A 20,000-nucleotide genomic window follows, 5' to 3' on the forward strand; every position below is an offset into this window, starting at 1 on the left:
GTGGGCTTGATTGTACAGTACAGCTCGGTCGTCGACATAATGAACGTAATTACCATCGTATGTTGTGTTACCTACGGCATTATTACAGCTATAACACATCCACTCGCACGTATATTTATATACGAGAGAGAAAAAGAGAGAGAGAGAGAGAGAGAGAGAGAGAGAGAGAGAGAGAGAGAGAGAGAGAGAGAGAGAGAGAGAGAGGGAGGTTTAACGTTCTCTAATATTTTAAATCTCTCATCATCAGCTTTCAATTTGGCCTTTATGAATTGAATCACAAGGTGTTTATATATATATATATATATATATATATATATATATATATATATATATATATATATATATATATATATATATATATATATATATATATATAATATATATATATATATATATATATATATATATATATATATATATATATATATATATATATATATATATATATATATTTTTTTTTTTTTTTTTTTTTTTAACCTTTTATGATTGAGAACGAAATGCCAGAAATATGGACAATATGTCATTGAGTTCAGAGGATATAATCCATCCCTCAGTGAAGTATAAAATATTTTCATTTGTGCCCCGTTTAACGTTAGCCTTACATTGTATTTGATTAAAATCCGATCCATTTCCGGCGGAACGGGCCATTTCCCAATATTTCGTAGCGGAAGCAGCCGTACAACCGGAATTTCTGATACGGGCCAATTCAGGTCAATCGGACTCTGCAACCCGATAATTTAACAGCGGGATTTCAGTACCTCCGCATCCCCTGCAATAGATTTTAAATTTGTTCACTTTGTATCGTATGCTATGCAAAATTCATTCGATACCTGTATCAGGTATGATTTGGAACCAGCGCCGTTCAGTTTATTGCATTGTTATTTTGTATTTTCTTTGTGAAGGATATCAGTTTATATATAACCACAACAAACCACGATCATTCTCGTTATTCAAGTATTGACTTTATGTTTCCCTTCGACTGCTACGTCTATCTCAGTTGTACTTTATAATAACAATAACTGAGTTGTGAATAAACATCCAGTTATCACTAATAGTCATTTGTCTTCTCTGGAAACTTGCTTTTCTAGTAAAAGTATTTTGATCTTTAATTATTTATATTTTTATTTAATTTTATCTAATTTTTTTATTCTTGTTCATTTTTGTTCATTTAGCATTCTATTAATATTAATTTGTTTGATTTATTTATTTTAGTTTTAAATATTTTTACTTTTTTATTTTTTATTTGTATTTATTTTTATTTGTCTTTATTTCTTGTTATCTATATTTTTATTTATATTTCTTTTTTTAATTTCTATCCATTCTTAATTTAGTTTATTTTGAGTCTTATTAATTTTTTTATGTTTCGCGAAGTACCCTGAGTCAACTAAATGAAGTTATGTTGAATAAAACGGCTACTTGCAGAATCCTTTCAGATAGGATGCGCATCATTTCTCGTTATTGTTATTTAACTATCAGGCGTCCTTATCTAAAATGAGACGGGAAGTGAGTGGTCGGTGAAACAAGCTAGAAAAAAATTCAAGAAATTGGACATGAAGATGAGAAGAATCAAAAAGGAACGGATGAAAAGTGGAGTGTAGAGGACTGTGAAGAACTTCGAGTAATGAGTACACTTCAGCATACCATAAACAATAAGCTTTAACCCTTGCAAGGGAAAGCTTTTCTCTCTCTCTCTCTCTCTCTCTCTCTCTCTCTCTCTCTCTCTGAAGGATATTAAGAGTTAACAGATATGCATAGTATACATAGGCATATTATACAAAGGTTAGATCGAAATGAACTGTAATTTCTACTTCGAGACTTAACAAAAAAACAAATACAACGCGACCCCGTCACACTTCCAATAGATCACTCCTGTGATCTCACGCAGAAGATAATATTATCTCTCGGGCGAGATCATTTCGAGACCTAGGATTCTGAGAGATGAGGAATGGACTGGTGCGAGACCGAGACGGTGAGTCTCGCATTAGGGTAAGTGGCGTCCAAATTCGCAAGATGCCCCCTCAGTCAGAAACATATCCTTAACAGGACTAATGCATCCTCCCAACAGCGCTTCCACACCTCTCTCTCTCTCTCTCTCTCTCTCTCTCTCTCTCTCTCTCTCTCTCTCTCTCTCTCTCTCTGGTTCAATTTGCAAGTAGTTCTTCTTTTAAGGCTCTCTCTCTCTCTCTCTCTCTCTCTCTCTCTCTCTCTCTCTCTCTCTCCAGACCTTCTAGTCCACTCTCCAAGTGCTGGTGCTTCCAAGACACTCTCTCTCTCTCTCTCTCTCTCTCTCTCTCTCTCTCTCTCTCTCTCTCTCTCTCCAGACCTTCCAGTCCACTCTCCAAGTGCTGGTGCTCCCATGACTCTCTCTCTCTCTCTCTCTCTCTCTCTCTCTCTCTCTCTCTCTCTCTCTCTCTCCAGACCTTCCATCCACTCTCCAAGTGCTGGTGCTCCCATGACTCTCTCTCTCTCTCTCTCTCTCTCTGGTCCACTCTCCAAGTGCTGGTGCTTCCATGACTCACCCTCTCTCTCTCTCTCTCTGGTCCACTCTCCAAGTGCTGGTGCTTCCAAGACTTTCTCTCTCTCTCTCTCTCTCTCTCTCTCTCTCTCTCTCTCTCTCTCTCTCTCTCTCTCTCTCGCTCTCTCTCTCTCTCTCCCTCTCTCTATCCTTCACCCACTTCCTGTGGTGCTGCTTCTTGGGATCTTATCCGCCGAATTTCGAACTCTTATGAGGATGCGGAGGTGGAGGGGTGGAGGAGGGGTGGGGAGGGGTGGAGGAGGGTGGCGGAAGGTGGGGTTGGAGGAGGAGGAGGAGGAGGAAGGGTTCACCTCGACGGTTTTGTGGCATCTATCACCTTTACGGTCCGGGCTCTTGAGATTATTTCGGTGTTTCAAGATCTTTTTAATATTGCTTATTGTGGATAGTTTATTTTTATATTACGAATGTATATATATATATATATATATATATATATATATATATATATATATATATATATATATATATATGAATGTCTTTTATGTAATACTACAGTGTAATATGTATATATTATGTATATGTATATGTATATGTATGTATATGTGTGTGTGTGTACTGTTTATTAGCCACCCTCTTGACTTCTCGATTTCTTCACATCTTGGAAACTCTGAGGCGACAAGCGTTACCAAAATGTGAAGAACGAGAGTATCGTGGCTAATAAACTTTATATAATAATCTTTCTAATGTATCCAGTAAATTTTATAGTAGATCTTATATATATATATATATATATATATATATATATATATATATATATATATATATATATATATATATATATATATATATATATATATATATATATATATATATGTGTGTGTGTGTTGTTGCTCAGACATTGTTGTTTGATATTGTGATATAAAGAATTTTAGCGGACATTTTCTCTACAAAATTATGAATCGTTCTCATTATCTTCCAATGGTTCTGTGTCTATTATAAAATACTGCATAGTTTAATTTAAGAGATGGTTCGCTATATCAAATGGCCTACTGGCGCTTGTCTTCAGATATAACCTGTTTTCACTAATTCTTAATTAATTGTTTTTATAGTTAACAGCTCTTATGAAAAATAATCTAAAACAGACCAATTTACAGAACCTCAATAAAATACAAGACAAAGCATGATTTTGAAATGAGTTGAATATAGAAACTTAGGCCAAAGGCCAAGAACTGGGACCTATGAGGTCATTCAGCGCTGAAACGGAAATTAGCAGTAAAAAGGTTTGAAAGGCGTAACAGGAGGAAACCTCGCAGTTGCACTATGAATCAATTGTTAGGAGAGGGTGGCGAGTAAGATAGAAGAAAGAGAACATTAAAGGAGGTACAGTAAAATGAACGAAAGTGGTTGCAGCTAGGGACCGAAGGCACACTGCAAAGAACCTTAAGCAGTGCCTACATTGCACCATATGAGGTGCACAGACGGCACTGTCCATCCTACGGGGGCATGATTTTCGTACAGATCCTTCGGCGGGAACCTCGTAATTGGGTAAGATTACCAAGTACCATGCAGAGTCTCCCAAGACAACAGGAAATTATCCCTCTTTCCCAAGAGGCCAAATTTATTAAGACTTGAGAACGTTTTGGCGCTTATTAATATTAATCTGGTTCATTTGGCAGTGATCCTGAATGACAAATAACATCTGGGCGCGTGCTGACCGACGAAAGGGGAATTAGGTCTTTCTGTGAGTTTAAGAGAGGCACTTCATTTGCATATCTTTGACGTCATTCATTTGGGATGGAAAGTTATATATGACTGTCCTTTTGTATTAGGAAACACTGCGATTACATACGAAGCTTTAAGTGTATATCCATGAATGTACTAGTATATATGTATATATATATATATATATATATATATATATATATATATATATATATATATATATATATATATATGTGTGTGTGTGTGTGTGTGTGTGTGTGTGTGTGTGTGTGTGTGTGTGTGTGTGTGCGTGTTGACCAAGCGCATTCGTGTATTTCTCACACCTCCTCACCAGGTAAAAATCTCATGAACTTCTATAGAAAACTCTTTAGTTTTCTGAAAAGAAAACTATTGTGCCGGTTTTGTCTGTCCGTCCGCACTTTTTTCTGTCCGCACTTTTCCTGTCCGCCCTCAAATCTTAAAAACTACCGAGGCTAGAGGGCTGCAAATTGGCATGTTGATCATCCACCCTCCAACCATCAAACTTACCAAATTGCAGCCCTCTAGCCTGAGTAGGTTTTATTTTATTGAAGGTTAAAGTTAGCCGTAATCGTGCATCTGGCAACGATGTAGGCCAGGCCACCACTCGGCCGTGGCTAAAGTTTGATGGGCCGTGGCTCATATAGCATTATACCGAGACCACCGACAGATAGATCTATTTTCGGTGGCCTTGATTATACGATGTACAGAAAACTCGATTGCGCCGAAGAAACTTCTACGCATTTTATTTACTTTTTGCACTCGACGACAGACAAAGAAACCAGATATAATATCTGTACCCTTAACCTCATGGCCACACCGACATATATAGTTTCGCCTTCCTCTACCCTATAGAAATATTTCTGGTGTTATTTAATATAGTTTTTCCCCTTCTTTCAAAGCTCCATGTTTTCTCTGAGCTTCACATCATTTGTGAGTGGGGAGCCGGTTAATCACATTGGTTTCATTCACATTCATCCGAAATATTGCTCTCATGTTTGAGGTGTTTCTTTATTTGATTTCCTCTAAGGCAATGAAGGCAATTCATTTAATTCATGACCTTTCTTTTCCCTTTCTCTTCTTCCTCTTCCTTTCTGGAAAAATGTGTCTTCATGGGAACATTTCAACCTGCACTATTTTGTCCACTGTTCTGTTGACTAGCTTTGTAAAATTCGCTAGGAATTCCATATCCGTTCTACACTCGACGTAAATCAGCATGGCTGCATTATTACACTTAACCCTTTACTTATTTATTTTTCCTTAACTCATAAAATCTTTCACCTCTCACGAGATTGGATTCTACTTTTTTTTTTCAGAGTATTGTTACAATTAACTGCCAACCTTCCAAACCCTTTACTTATTAATTTTTCCTTAATTCATAAAATCTTTCACTTCCCTTGAGGTGGGATTCTACCTTTTTTTCTAGAGTTACCCCTAACTCATTTTCACTTTCTTCCGCCTTTTTTTATACGTTCACGAGAGGCCTCAACGCTTAGATAAACAAAGACTGTTTATCTAACTAAGAGATCTTTGTTTGCTCACCCATACAAGTGAACGTCGAGCTTACATTTTTCTCGGTCCGCCACAACAGCATTTCTCTTCCTAATTGGTTTGGTCTTTCCTCTGCTTTGTGTGAGAATGAATGGATGTTTACTGAGTACTACAGCAGGTCTGTAAATGTTCTTTGGACTTGAATAAATCTATATAGATTTTCGTCGTAGTTATTTCCTCAGGTTAAATGAGATTATATATATATATATATATATATATATATATATATATATATATATATATATATATATATACAACATTTACGACTTAGGATACCATTTCGGACAACCGAGAAATATCCTTGGCTGGAACAAACACGAGTAAAAAAAAAAAAAAGCACAAGCCATGACCGATGAGAAAAATATAAATCACAATTTATTATTATTATTATTATTATTATTATTATTATTATTATTATTATTATTATTATTATTATTATTCAGAATATGAAAAAGAAACAAGCAATTATTATCAAATTATGGAGTCTGAGAAGGTAGGAGGAAAATTAAAGTTATTGTGGCGAAAGTCCTCTGAACAACGAAAAATGCAAAATAAATTGAAAAAGACCGGAAGTTGAATTCTTCGTCTACCACTAAGAACACACAAAAATAAAAGTACTCATCAGGGTGCTTGCATATTCATGCGCATGCACGACGGTTCTTAAGCATCTCGATGAATATGCGAGCACATCGTCAAGTATTTGCGGGCACATTCGCAAGAAATGGAGGAACAGAGAAATAGAGGGAAAATACAATTCAGTCGTATGGGTTACCAAAGATATATATGTATATATGTATGTATATATATATATATATATATATATATATATGTATATATGTATATATATATATATATATATATATATATATATATATATATATATATATATATATTTTTTTTTTTTTTTACAAGTTTGTTTGCTGTACTTTTAACACTCGTAATGTAGGTCTGTTGGAGAAAATAATTCATTGTTAAGTTAAATATTTATACTTATAACATGATCCATTTCGTGTAAGAGATTGTTGGAGGGGTTAAATATTTATACTTATAAAGAAGTTTCTCTTATGATTTGTTCAATAATGAGAGCAATAACTATAATGGTGCAGAACTTGAAAAAATTATATTAATAACTGGTGTGCAATTACATTTTTATAATATTATCCAGTATTAAAAGTGAGAGGAAAAGACAAAACAATGGAAGTTTATTACAGCAAATACATAGTATTATAATTGAACACTAGGGGCTTAGAGTCTTATCTGGTGGTAAATATTTTTGCACAGTTAATTCTGAATATGACGCGATATTCCCCCCAAAAATATCTCGACTTCATGACACTGTATGATGCAAATTAAACTTGTAAACCTTGTAGCCCAGTAAGAAAGTCCTTTAGTGCTTCTATTTCAGAGAAACTGCAACGTGTTAATAGCATTACAAGTATCATATTGCGCTAAATTGCTCTGTTGATCAAGTTAGTTCATAAGACCCCCGCCGCTAACTTTTGTAAATTTCAGCCAGGAATGCGCGAAGTGTCCGTGCTAAGAAAAGCTTTTTATGAATTATCAATAGTTCAAGGTTTCCTGCTGCCGTCCTCCGTGCTTCAGGTGAAGTATATGCGTTTCTTGCATTCGAGTGCAGGTCGCTGTATTATTTTCTTTTCTCTATTTAGGTTTACTGAATCGATAGGTTGACGTTCGGTGAAGTTTCGTGGAGTTTCTTCTCTCTCTCTCTCTCTCTCTCTCTCTCTCTCTCTCTCTCTCTCTCTCTCTCTCTCTCTCTCTCTCTCTCCAAGGATATGCAATTGAAACAAGAAATGAAATATAATCTCTCTCTCTCTCTCTCTCTCTCTCTCTCTCTCTCTCTCCAAGGATATGCAATTCGAAACAAGAAGTGAAAAATAATCTCTCTCTCTCTCTCTCTCTCTCTCTCTCTCTCTCTCTCTCTCTCTCTCTCTCTCTCTCTCTCTCTCTCTCTCTCTCTCTCTCTCTCTCCAAGGATATGCAATTCGAAACAAGAAGTGAAAAATAATATCTCTCTCTCTCTCTCTCTCTCTCTCTCTCTCTCTCTCCAAAGATATGCAATTCGAAACAAGAAGTGAAAAATAATCTCTCTCCCTCTCTCTCTCTCCAAGGATATGCAATTCGAAACAAGAAGTGGAAAAAATCTCTCTCTCTCTCTCTCTCTCTCTCTCTCTCTCTCTCTCTCTCTCTCTCTCTCTCTCAAACACACACAAACACGCATAGACACATTTATCCGAAGAACATAAGCCTGAACCTAAAAATGTACAGCAGTGGAAAAAAAAAAAAGGCCACGAATTTGACAGCTCAGCGGCCATTTTTTCATTCACGTCCGCAACTGTGATATAATCCCAACACAACGGCTCTAATCCGACGCTGGGAAAGAGCCGATGATAACAAGCTTTTTGCATCTCTGCTCAGTAAAATTAAAGGTTCTTTTTTTTTAAATGCATCTCACGCAATTTAAAATGTTTTTCTTTCTTTTTTCCCCCATAAGGAGTTCCAGGGATGAATTCTATTACATTTGATATGCGATATTCCTGTGGCTTGATGGCAGAATGTTTTCGCTGTAAATCGAACTGTTTATTTAATCAAACTCTTTATTTATATTCTTTTTTTGAAAATCGACTCGGATGAGATTCATTTTACAAAGCGATGTTGTGTCTTTGGGTGAGACGTATTTGACTTGTTTTCGAATTTACTGCTGAATCAGCGCCACGTTTCAAACAGGTTTTCGAACTATTTATTTAATCAAACTCTTTACCTTTTTTCTGAAAATCGACTCGGATGAGATTCATTTTACAAAGCGATGTTGTGTCTTTAGGTGATGCGTATTTGGTTTGTTTTCGAATTTATTGCTGAATCAGCGTCTTGTTTCAAAGCTGGTGAAAGGAAGTTTCTTTTTACATTTTCCATTTGCTGTACCTCAGAGTTATGGTTTTTCAATTTCTACACTTTTGAGCAGTCTGTCTTACAGAAGCAGTTGTTGGTCATTAATATTTATTCAATAATAATGTGTGATCTTTCTAAATAATAATAATAATAACAATAATAATAATAATAATAATAATAATAATAATAATAATAATAATAATAATAATAATAATAATAATAATAATAATAATAATAATAATAACACCGGTTCAACAGTAATGGCAGCGTCATTGCATATAAGTTTAAACAACAATAACAACAACAACAACAACAATAATAATAATAATAATAATAATAATAATAATAATAATAATAATAATAATAATAATAATAATAATAATAATAACACCGGTTCACCAGTAATGGCAGCGTCATTGCATATGCAAGTTTTAAACAACAACAACAATAGAACTAATAATAATAATAATAATAATAATAATAATAATAATAATAATAATAATAATAATAATAATAATAATAATAATAATAATAGGTAATGGCAGCGTCATTGCAAATGTAAGTTTAAACAACAATAACAACAACAAAATAATAATAATAATAATAATAATAATAATAATAATAATAATAATAATAATAATAATAATAACAACAACAACAACACCGGTTCACCAGTAATGGCAGCTACAATGCATTCCATCAGTTTCAACGTGACAACCAAATCCTAATTTACATACGGATTGATATCGACTGAACTACTGTCATTTACACTTACATACATATGCTAATTTCTCAAAACTATATAATAATGTCCATCACACGCTTTGGAAAAGTAGCTTTTCAGTCAGAAATATTTTCCAGCATTCGTGACATGTCACCTGATGAATATATTCTTCATGTGTGACGTCAGAGAGTAGCAGTTTCTCTCATATTCCAGAACTTCATTGGCCTATATTTACTTTACACACACAATATATATATATATATATATATATATATATATATATATATATATATATATATATATATATATATATATATATATATCTTCTTTTTCTTTTAACGTGTTTTTTATATATATATATATATATATATATATATATATATATATATATATATATATATATATATATATATATATATATATATATACACAAATACATATATACTGTATATATGTACACACACATATATGTGTGTATGTGTATGTGGTCACGTAACTAAGAAAAGTGATACATTCATTACAGCTGATTTATCTACATCACCGGCCTGCCTGAGGTACGATAGCCTACATATCAGATTTAAAACACAGAATAAACTATTGGCGAGGAAGTATCGTGAACTTCAACAAAACAATTTGACATATGCCTTAATAAACCTGAACGCCACATCCAACTTTTCATACGCACAGAGAAATTTAACATTTGTTAGTATTTATAAATATAGCACTTGCAAAATATGATCCATTAGCCGTTGTTAAAAAGAACGCCTTTAAAGCTGTCAGCCGCCATATCGCGTGGCCTACCTCGTCAAAATATTCGAAATTAAGATTCAAGTTATACAGTTGAAGTACAAGGGAAGTCAGTCAGTGTGATGATGATAAAAATAATAATAACAATAATAATATCTGAATGATACGGTTCGTTGAAGTTCTATCACTGATGATGATACTGCTAATTGTAATAATAGTTTCCTTTTGTCAAACGATAATTGGTGGGAACTCCAGTACTAGTCTAGTACTGTCTTTTTACTATAAGTGAAAAGAATCTTAATGTTTATCCATCATTTATTATATTTTGGCAGTAATGTATGTATATTTCGTATAGATGCATTCATGTAAAAATGAATCCAGAGATATCAACACGGATACAAAATCAAGAGTGTTTTTCACCGTAATCAAAGACATACTTCAAGGGCATAGTGAGCTAAATATATTCCCATTTTTAGCTCAGTAGCTTTTCCTATATTAATATCAAAGTTCTTTTGCATAAAAAAATATCAAACATTTTATGTCAGGTATGCAACGTCAGCATCACAAAAATCTAAAAAAAAAATGGCATTCTTCATCTGTTATCAAAGGACAGAAACGTTGGGCAGTATAAATCTTTATGCCCAGAGTGAGGTGTCTAATAATAATTGTAAACGCTTTGCAGACTGAAATCAAAACGAATGTTCTATCAGTTACCTTTCGTTAAAGGGCTTCCCTTAAAAATTTAATAAGTTTATTTTACTTTTTGAATTTTTATGTCGAGAATACATTCCCTTTCAAACGACAAACCCCAATGGGGGATTATACAAAAAAAAGAGTAAAATTTACAGCTATGCCATGTTGATGGGTTAATGTCTTGCTTTGCTAATACACTTAGACATTTACCAAATAACGTCGGTAAAACTTACTTGCTGTTATTAAAAATATAACAAACAGGCAGGTTTGAATTTTAACAAATCATATGCGACGTAACAATGAACTTCTTCGATTCGGTAGATTAAAAACTGTCTTTTGCAAGATTTGGTAAAGTAAAAAAAAATAATAAAAAATAAAATGTAAAGCAATTTCGAAATTTACCGCTACAGCATTTCCACGTCGTAATGAATAAGTCGAGAGAACATTAAGTATTTTGGACTCTGCATCAGTTAAATACAACTATGCGAATTATTAAAAAGACGACCTTGATGGTGCGCCCTACGCTGCGCTGGAACCCCGCGCTGCCCGTCATGTGTCCCCTACCCTCCCGATCTCCCACTTATCCCGCCCCCAACCGGGGGCGGACAAACAGGTTTGCAGGAGGAGGTTGGGTGTGTCAGGTCTCCCCTACCCTCCCGATCCCCTACCTACCAACAGGTTTGCAGAAGACGGGTGGATGTGTCAGGTCTCCCCTACCCTCCCGATCCTCTACCTGTGGGGGGACAAACAAGTTTGCAGGAGGAGGGTGGATGTGTCAGGTCTCCCCTACCCTCCCGATCCCCTACCACCGCCCCAACCCTGGGCTGACAAACAAGAAAGATCCACTTGGATTTTATTATTATAGATTGGCAACTAACCTCACCATAACTATTATATAAGAAAACAAAATCTGTCTGTCTGTCTGTTTAGCTGTCTTTAACTCCCTAGTCGTAAAAATAAAATGGCAGCAGTTTGACGTAATTCAACAATAAGCGTTCAGTCCATTGAATGAATTCCAGAATCTCTGTTGAAATGTCAATGCAATAATCTGAGATTTGATTTTCATAACAATGCCTCTTTTACTGAAATGAATGCATCTGTCTTTAGCACCCTGTTATGACGTCATATAGAGTCCCCTTTGGCGTACAAAAGTAGAACGCTTAGCTGAAGGCACAGGATATTATTCTCGTAATGCGAGAGCCCTGAAGAACTGGAGCGCGGAAATTATAAAGCATTCGTGGAGAACGGTAGAAAACAGGCCCTTGACAGCACGAGGAAGTTGGTGACATTTATGGTTTCCGCGAATATTCAAGTGGATTGGATATTTTCATCAAATAAAGCTCCTTCTATTTCGAGACACTATACCTGCTTATTTCTTTATTTATTTAGATATCTGTCTCTTTACCTCTTTTCCAAGAGTAATAATTTTTTTATGATTTTGTTATCAAACGTCACTGTCAAGACCAGGCCTAAACGTAACATGTAAATTTGTCAATCAGATCCGCTCTACTCAGCCTTCCTTTAATATTCCAGTTATTGATCCTGTTTCATTTTTTAATCTCCCGACCCCCCATTCATTTTATATCCCTTGTCCCTATTTCTCATATATCCGTCATCCCTTAAGCTGTTATCTTTCTCTTAGTCGTAGTTGCTAGTCCATTCATTTCACTGCCTAGAACCCTTTTATTTTCTCTGTTACATTATTTCTTGTTATTTTCATGTTATCCTTTTCATCTACCCTCTAACTTCTTACCTACTTCTCCATTCTCTGTTACGCAACTTCCCGTTCTTGTTATTTCCTTCCGAATTCCCCAATCCCGCCCCGCCTCCTCCAGACTAATTGGCCCGGTATTAGTCTCTATCAGTGTTGAGGGTGGCGACTTTGTAAATTAACTAGATGCCTATTCCCCGCTTTGTGGAAGGCTGTCGTACTATTTACCGGTGTAATTAGTAGTCCTGTCCACAAGGGTCGCTTATTCAGCAGGAAACCTTTCGGATCCTGCAACCAAAACTGATTTTCGATTTTCTATGCCTCGGTTTCCTTGCCAAGAACCTCTTGCTAGATTTTTCCAGACCTCAGGGCCTCATGACAAGTAAATCTTAAGACCTGACCATGATTGAAGATTACATTTTTTTTAGAGATCAATTTATTTTATTTTTTGTATAGCAAATTTCTCATTCAACTTTTAGTTAGAGGATAATTTTCTGAGCAAAACGCCACTTTACAATGAACCTTCACAACTTCAGTTCTTTGGAAAGTGCGAAAAATAATCCAAGAATTTAAAGAATATACATTTTTTTTAAGATGAAATTGCTTTTAATACTCCAAGAACTGAAGAAAAGACATTTTTTATGATTAGCTTCCCTTTTAATCATCTTAATGAAGGAGCAAGTATCTTTAGAGGGAATATAATTTTCGACACAGTTTCGCGACATTGCAAAATCTTAAAGTCCCGTGATTGATACTTTAGTTCAACTTTTTCATGTGCAAATATTGTCTACAGCCAAGGGTCATAGAAGAGAAAATATTTTGGGATTATATTTTGCTGCTTATGAAGCACCCAGCAGACTTTTCTATTTTGCATGTTCCATTCACGAAAGTGAAATAAATTTGATTTATTTTTCCTAGAAAAAAAATTTTGCTATACGAAAGGACGTGACCCAGTTTCCTGGTCAAGGACATTTATTATGCTTTTATTAATCGTCTGCATAATTGCAGGTATTGTCGACCGGTAATAAACATTAAGAAAATTTTACTTTCGCGAATGCAGACTGGTTCCCAAGTACTGCTGAAAAGGGACAAAGCGTTTTACTTTTCTGTAAAACAAAACTTTTGAGATGACTTTGTCTGTCCGTCCGCACTTTTCTGTCCGGCCTCAGATCTTAAAAATTAGTGAGCCTAGAGGGCTGCAGATTGATATGTTGATCACCCACCCTCCGATCATCAAACATACCAAATTGCAACCCTCTAGCCTCAGTAGTTTTTATTTTATTTAAGGTTAACGTTAGCCATAATCATGCGTCTGGCACCGCTAAAGACTCCAACAACACAGGCCACCACCGGGCCGTGGATGAAAGTGTCACAGGCCGCGGCTGAAAGTTTCATACAACATTATACGCTTCATAAAAAGCTCGACTGCGCCGATGAAACTTCGGGGCATTTTTCCCTTGTTTTATTATTGTACTCTCTCTGCTGGACCTCACTGTAACCCATGTCCAATCTAGCTGGGTTACTGAGGTTTGTCCAAAGTTTCAGCAGTGGTCCTAAGAAAGCACTGACCAAACCCGTTGTTGGTTAATGTCAGCTTTATTACAACAAAGAGCAATTGCATATCAAACGTATTTACCCCATTAGTCTTTGTTTTTAAAAAAACAACAGGCCAGAGTAAGAAGAGCGTAATGGTAACTTCAGTCACCAAATGAATGGTCATTTATAGTATGAGTCAATATTTCATACATCATTATATTTTTACACAAAGAAAATCCTCCCTGGAAAGAGAGATTTTGTAGAATAGCAAATAATTGAATTGTGTGATGCATATATATATATATACATAATATGTATATTATATATATATATATATATATATATATATATATATATATATATATATATATATATATATATATATATATATATATATATAAAGTATATATATAAATTTATATATATATATGCATGTATATCTATATAATGTAGTTGTGCATATAATATACATGTGTATATATATATATATATATATATATATATAGGACTATATATATATATATATATATATATATATATATATATATATATATATATATATTTCATATATCATATATATATATATATATATTATATAGATATGATAAATATATATATATATATATATATTGTAACAGTTAAATATATTTCAAGACTATATATATAAATTTCTCTCTCTCTCTCGGGATCAGACCCAGGTCTCTCTCAGGTCTCTCTCTCTTAATCGTTATTCACTGGACCAGAAAGTCTAAAAGAAGTTGGAATCCTGCAAGAGCTCTCAGGAAAACAGAAGACTAGAGGATTTTTCCATTCATACCAGAACTGAGAAATTTTCCTCAACACTCACAATGACGCGCAATAGACAACATTGTTGTCTATTGGGTCATTGCTGAGTCGGGAAGTTTGAAAACTTGCTGGCTTGCAAGCAGTTAGATGCAATTTGTCAGGTTCCAACAGTTTAGACTTGTATGGCCCAGTGATAACGTTGTGTCCATATTGAGAGACGTTCTTGGATAATGAGTCAGAAATTTATTTCTGTTCCACACGTGATTGTGTGTTGATGATTTCTATCTTATTCACTCAGAAGGGATAATTCGAATGAAATGTTGTCTATTGGGTCATTGCTGAGTAGTTGGGGAAAATATCGCTGGTATGCAAGCAGTTAGCTTGCCCAGGTAATTCCTTGGGTGCAGTTGCTCTCAGGTTCCAACTTCTTTTTAGACTTGTATGGCCCAGTGGATAACGCCCTTGCTTTCCACCTGAGAGACCTGGGTTCGATCCCGACGTGAGTCAGAAATTTATTTCTGTTCCACACGTGATTGTGTGTTGATGATTTCTATCTTATTCACTCAGAAGGGATAATTCGAATGAAATATTGTCTATTGGGTCATTGCTGAGTCGGGAAGTTGGGGATCTTTCGCTGGTATGCAAGCAGTTAGCTTGCCCAGGTAATTCATGGGTGCAGTTGCTCTCAGGTTCCAACTTCTTTTAGACTTGTATGGCCCAGTGGATAACGCCCTTGCTTTCCACCTGAGAGACCTGGGTTCGATCCCGACGTGAGTCAGAAATTTATTTCTGTTCCACACGTGATTGTGTGTTGATGATTTCTATATATATATATATATATATATATATATATATATATATATATATATATATATATATATATATGTACTGTATGTATGTATGCTTTAGTATAACACTATACCTGTATATATATGAATTAAAAGCTAAGAGAGCAAAACCAAAGTAAAGTTCCTTTGGAGGACTGTATTCATATATATATGGCTCTCAGTAATATTATGCAGCCATAAAAATCCGTTTTTGCTAATCAAATAAAGAGTGCGTTTCTATTTTCACTTCAAGATATGACTCAAATTCCCCCCTTATACTGCACGGGTATTGTAACAGTTAAATGCATCCTTTCAAGACTGAAAGCTACGACTCCCTTTCTCTCTCTCTCTCTCTCTCTCTCTCTCTCTCTCTCTCTCTCTCTCTCTCTTAATCATTCATTCATAGACCAGAAACTAAAACGCGAATGCAATCAGGGATAGCAAGAGCTCTCAGGAAAACAGAAGACTAGAGGATTTTTCCATTCATGTCGAGGAACTGAGAAATAAATCCTCAACACACACACACGCGCGCATCGGATCAAATCCGTGCGGCGGGGAAAGGGGCCTTTGATCAAGGCTTTCAGCTCAGATGCAATTTGTCGCAAACAGTTTAGGAAGTGATTGCGTTGTGTCATATTCAGGCGTTCTTGGATAATGTCAGGATACTTTCATTTATATATATATATATATATATATATATATATATATATATATATATATATATATATATATATATATATATATATATATATATATATATATATATATATATATATATATATATATATATATATATATATATATATATATATATATATATATATATATATATATATATATATATATATATATATATATATATATATATATATATATATATATATATATATATAAATTATATATATATATATATATATATATATATATATATATATATATATATATACTGTATATATATATATATATATATATATATATATATATATATATATATATATATATATATATATATATATATATATATATTCACGACTCACTACGGGACCGAACCCCGATCTTTCGAGTGAGAGTCCAGGGCATTAGCAATTCGGACACAAAGGTCATGAAAGGAGTAGGAACCTAAGTACGACGTACGTCGGGGAGTTGGGTCAAATCCGCTGGTACGTTAGGGCCTAGTCCCCCCCCCCCCACGGGAAAAAAACTTAGGTACGTAGTATACTGAGGTTGCTGGGAAAAGTGCTGTTGTTCAGGTTAAGCTCACATATTTCCACCACAGTTGTACCACAGGTGATACTGCATCAGAGGTGCTTCTTACTGTACGCTTTGGGGTTGCTTTAGTTTAACCTGGGGTACCTGTACCCACAAGGGGCACGAAACCTTAAACCTGGGGGTACGAGACATGATAGCCAGCAAGGTTTGTATCACTAATCCTTTTCATATGTTTGTATTGCTCTAGTTCACCCTGGGGTACCTGTATCCCCAGGGGTACGAAACCTTAAACCTGGGGGTACGAGACATGATAGCCAGCAAGGTTTGTATGACTAATCCTTTTCATATGTTTGTATTGCTCTAGTTCACCCTGGGGTACCTGTACCCCCAAGGGGTACGAAACCTTAAACCTAGGGGTAACGTTTGTGTTGTATTTCTACTGGATTGGGTAGGAGAAAATTTCCTGGGGTATCAAAGGGTACGGCCACTGAAAAAGGTTGAGAACCACTGCTCTAGCGGAGATTTATAAGGTCACTGACCCCTGACTTATCTGTAATACTTTCACGATTTATCTTTCTACTTAGCAAACATTTTTTAATGGCTGAAGTTTTAAAGAGATATCAATACTTGAATTTTTTCAAAACGAGGACATTACATTAATTGTTCCTTATATTTTGTTTTTTCTCTTTTTAGGCGTTTGGTCCCGATGAAATTTTATTGTTATTGATGCTTAATTTTCCTGAAATAAGGTTCTCTCTGATATCTTGCAATCTATGTTAGGTATTTTGAGTTCTATTATATATATATATATATATATATATATTTGGTATCAGATGTGACATACGTCATGTGATATCTTTTGTAAACACTGTCTGTGACGAGATCCTTTTGATATATATATATATATATATATATATATATGAGTTTATATATATATATATATATATATATATATATATATATATATATATATATATATATATATATATATATATATATATATTATATATATATATATATATATATATATATACATATATATATATTTATATTTTTATATATATATATATATATATATATATATATACATATATATATGCTTAATCAAGGATTTTTTTTTGTTTCATTTCATATTTTTGGTGTTCGTTTATCAAAGAATTTGTTACTAAAGACAAATATAAGTTTATGAATGCAGGCATTTTCTGTCATGCAGTTTTAAATTAAGGCGAAATACATTAACAAATTTCGGTCGCTAGCCCACAGAAGAGAGAAGAGAGAGAGAAAGAGCAAGTTTTCGGGTACTAACTTCACATTTGCATAAACTATAACTTAGACTCCTATTTTCTTAATCAGTTATCTTGAAGATAACGGGGAAACAACCCGTGTATAGTGTATCCCAGAAAATATAAAAATATAAATTCTTACTAGACAATTTAGATGAAAATTCAAATTCTTAATGGACAATTTACGAAAAATTTATATTCTTACTTGACAACTTAGGAAAAATTGTAAATTCTTACCTGACAATTTAGGTAAAACTGTAAATCCTTACAAACAATATAGGAAAAAATTCAAATTCTTACTAAACAATTTAGGAAAAATGTATATTCTTACTTGACCACTTTGAAAAAAATGTAAATTCTTACCTGACAATTTAGGTAAAACTGTAAATTCTTACTCGACAATTTAGGAAAAAATGTAAATTCTTAGCAGACAATTTAGAAGAAAAAATAAATTCTTACAACTTTGAGTAAAAATTGTAAATTCTTACTAGACAACATAGAAAAAATGTAAATTCTTATTAGAAAATTTATGAAAAATATAAATTCTTACTAGACGATTTATGAAAATAAAAAAGTAAATAATAAATTTACCTGTACGAAGTGACCCTTTGGTCTTGACTGACGTGTGTTGCCATGTATCACCAAGTTTTTCAATGAGTGATTCATAACCTTGCCACTGAGAGGTAAAGTTCAAAGTGCGATTGCCTTCTACGCGCTTGGCCCGTCTGTAAAGCAAAGTGAAACACGTTGAAGATGATATGACATAGCAGAGGTCACTGACACCTAATGAAAGAACATTTGTTGGCGAATGGCTGCCTACAAACGTCATGGGGTCCTGATGATGAAAACAGTTCTTTGTTGTCGTCTCACTGCTAAAGAGAAGGATTCTTTTGTAATTTGGCGATAATTTCTCCAGCATTGAAAGAGCAAATAAAAGGAAATTGGAGAATTTCATACGAGTTTCTGAAAAAATGTAGGCAACAATGAGCATATAATTCAGTCCATAATTAAACTAATTCAGGTACACAACATGGAGTAAAAATGCCAGCAAATGAATGAACATATTTTCTGTTCTAAATTTTCTCAGCTACATAGAAGGCTGAATGTGATTGTGAATTCCTTATGGGTAGCATTTCTTGATTAAGTTTATATTTTTTATATAGATTCCATACAACACTCTGCTGAGCAGATATTTTAAGATATTACCTAAACTTTGAGGGAGGAACTAGCTCAAAACTTTCAGTAAATCAAAGAAAAGTGGTTCAACAAGTTAATCCTTGGTTAGCAGTCCTATTCTTTATAATGCTTCAATTATTATTATTATTATTATTATTATTATTATTATTATTATTATTATTATTATTATTATTATTATTATTATTATTATTATTATTATTATTTCAGTAGATGAAACCTATTCACAAAGAACAAGCACGCCAAAGGGGCCACTGACTTGCAATTCGAGCTTCCAAAGAATATTGGTTTCAATCTCCCACACAGCAGCCGTAACTGATCATGCTACAGAGCCAGTAATTTTTCATCGCCCTGGGAGAGACACGAACCCGCGAAATCTGAGTGGCATTCCGCGACATCTGAATGGCATTCCACGACACGAACCACTATACCAGCGGACCAGCAAAGACGCGATTAAGAAACGACCTGAAGAAGCAGCCACAGAAGAGAAAGACCAATAAATGAAACAGGGTAAAACTGGTGAACAGACAAAGTGAATAAAAGCGAGAATAAAAAAGGAAGCAAAACCCGATTGCAGTCTTTGTGCCATAAGCGTCGAGCCAATTACATTCATTTA

This window comes from Macrobrachium rosenbergii, chromosome 14 (assembly GCF_040412425.1).
Source record: "Macrobrachium rosenbergii isolate ZJJX-2024 chromosome 14, ASM4041242v1, whole genome shotgun sequence".
In the NCBI taxonomy this organism is placed as follows: domain Eukaryota; kingdom Metazoa; phylum Arthropoda; class Malacostraca; order Decapoda; family Palaemonidae; genus Macrobrachium; species Macrobrachium rosenbergii.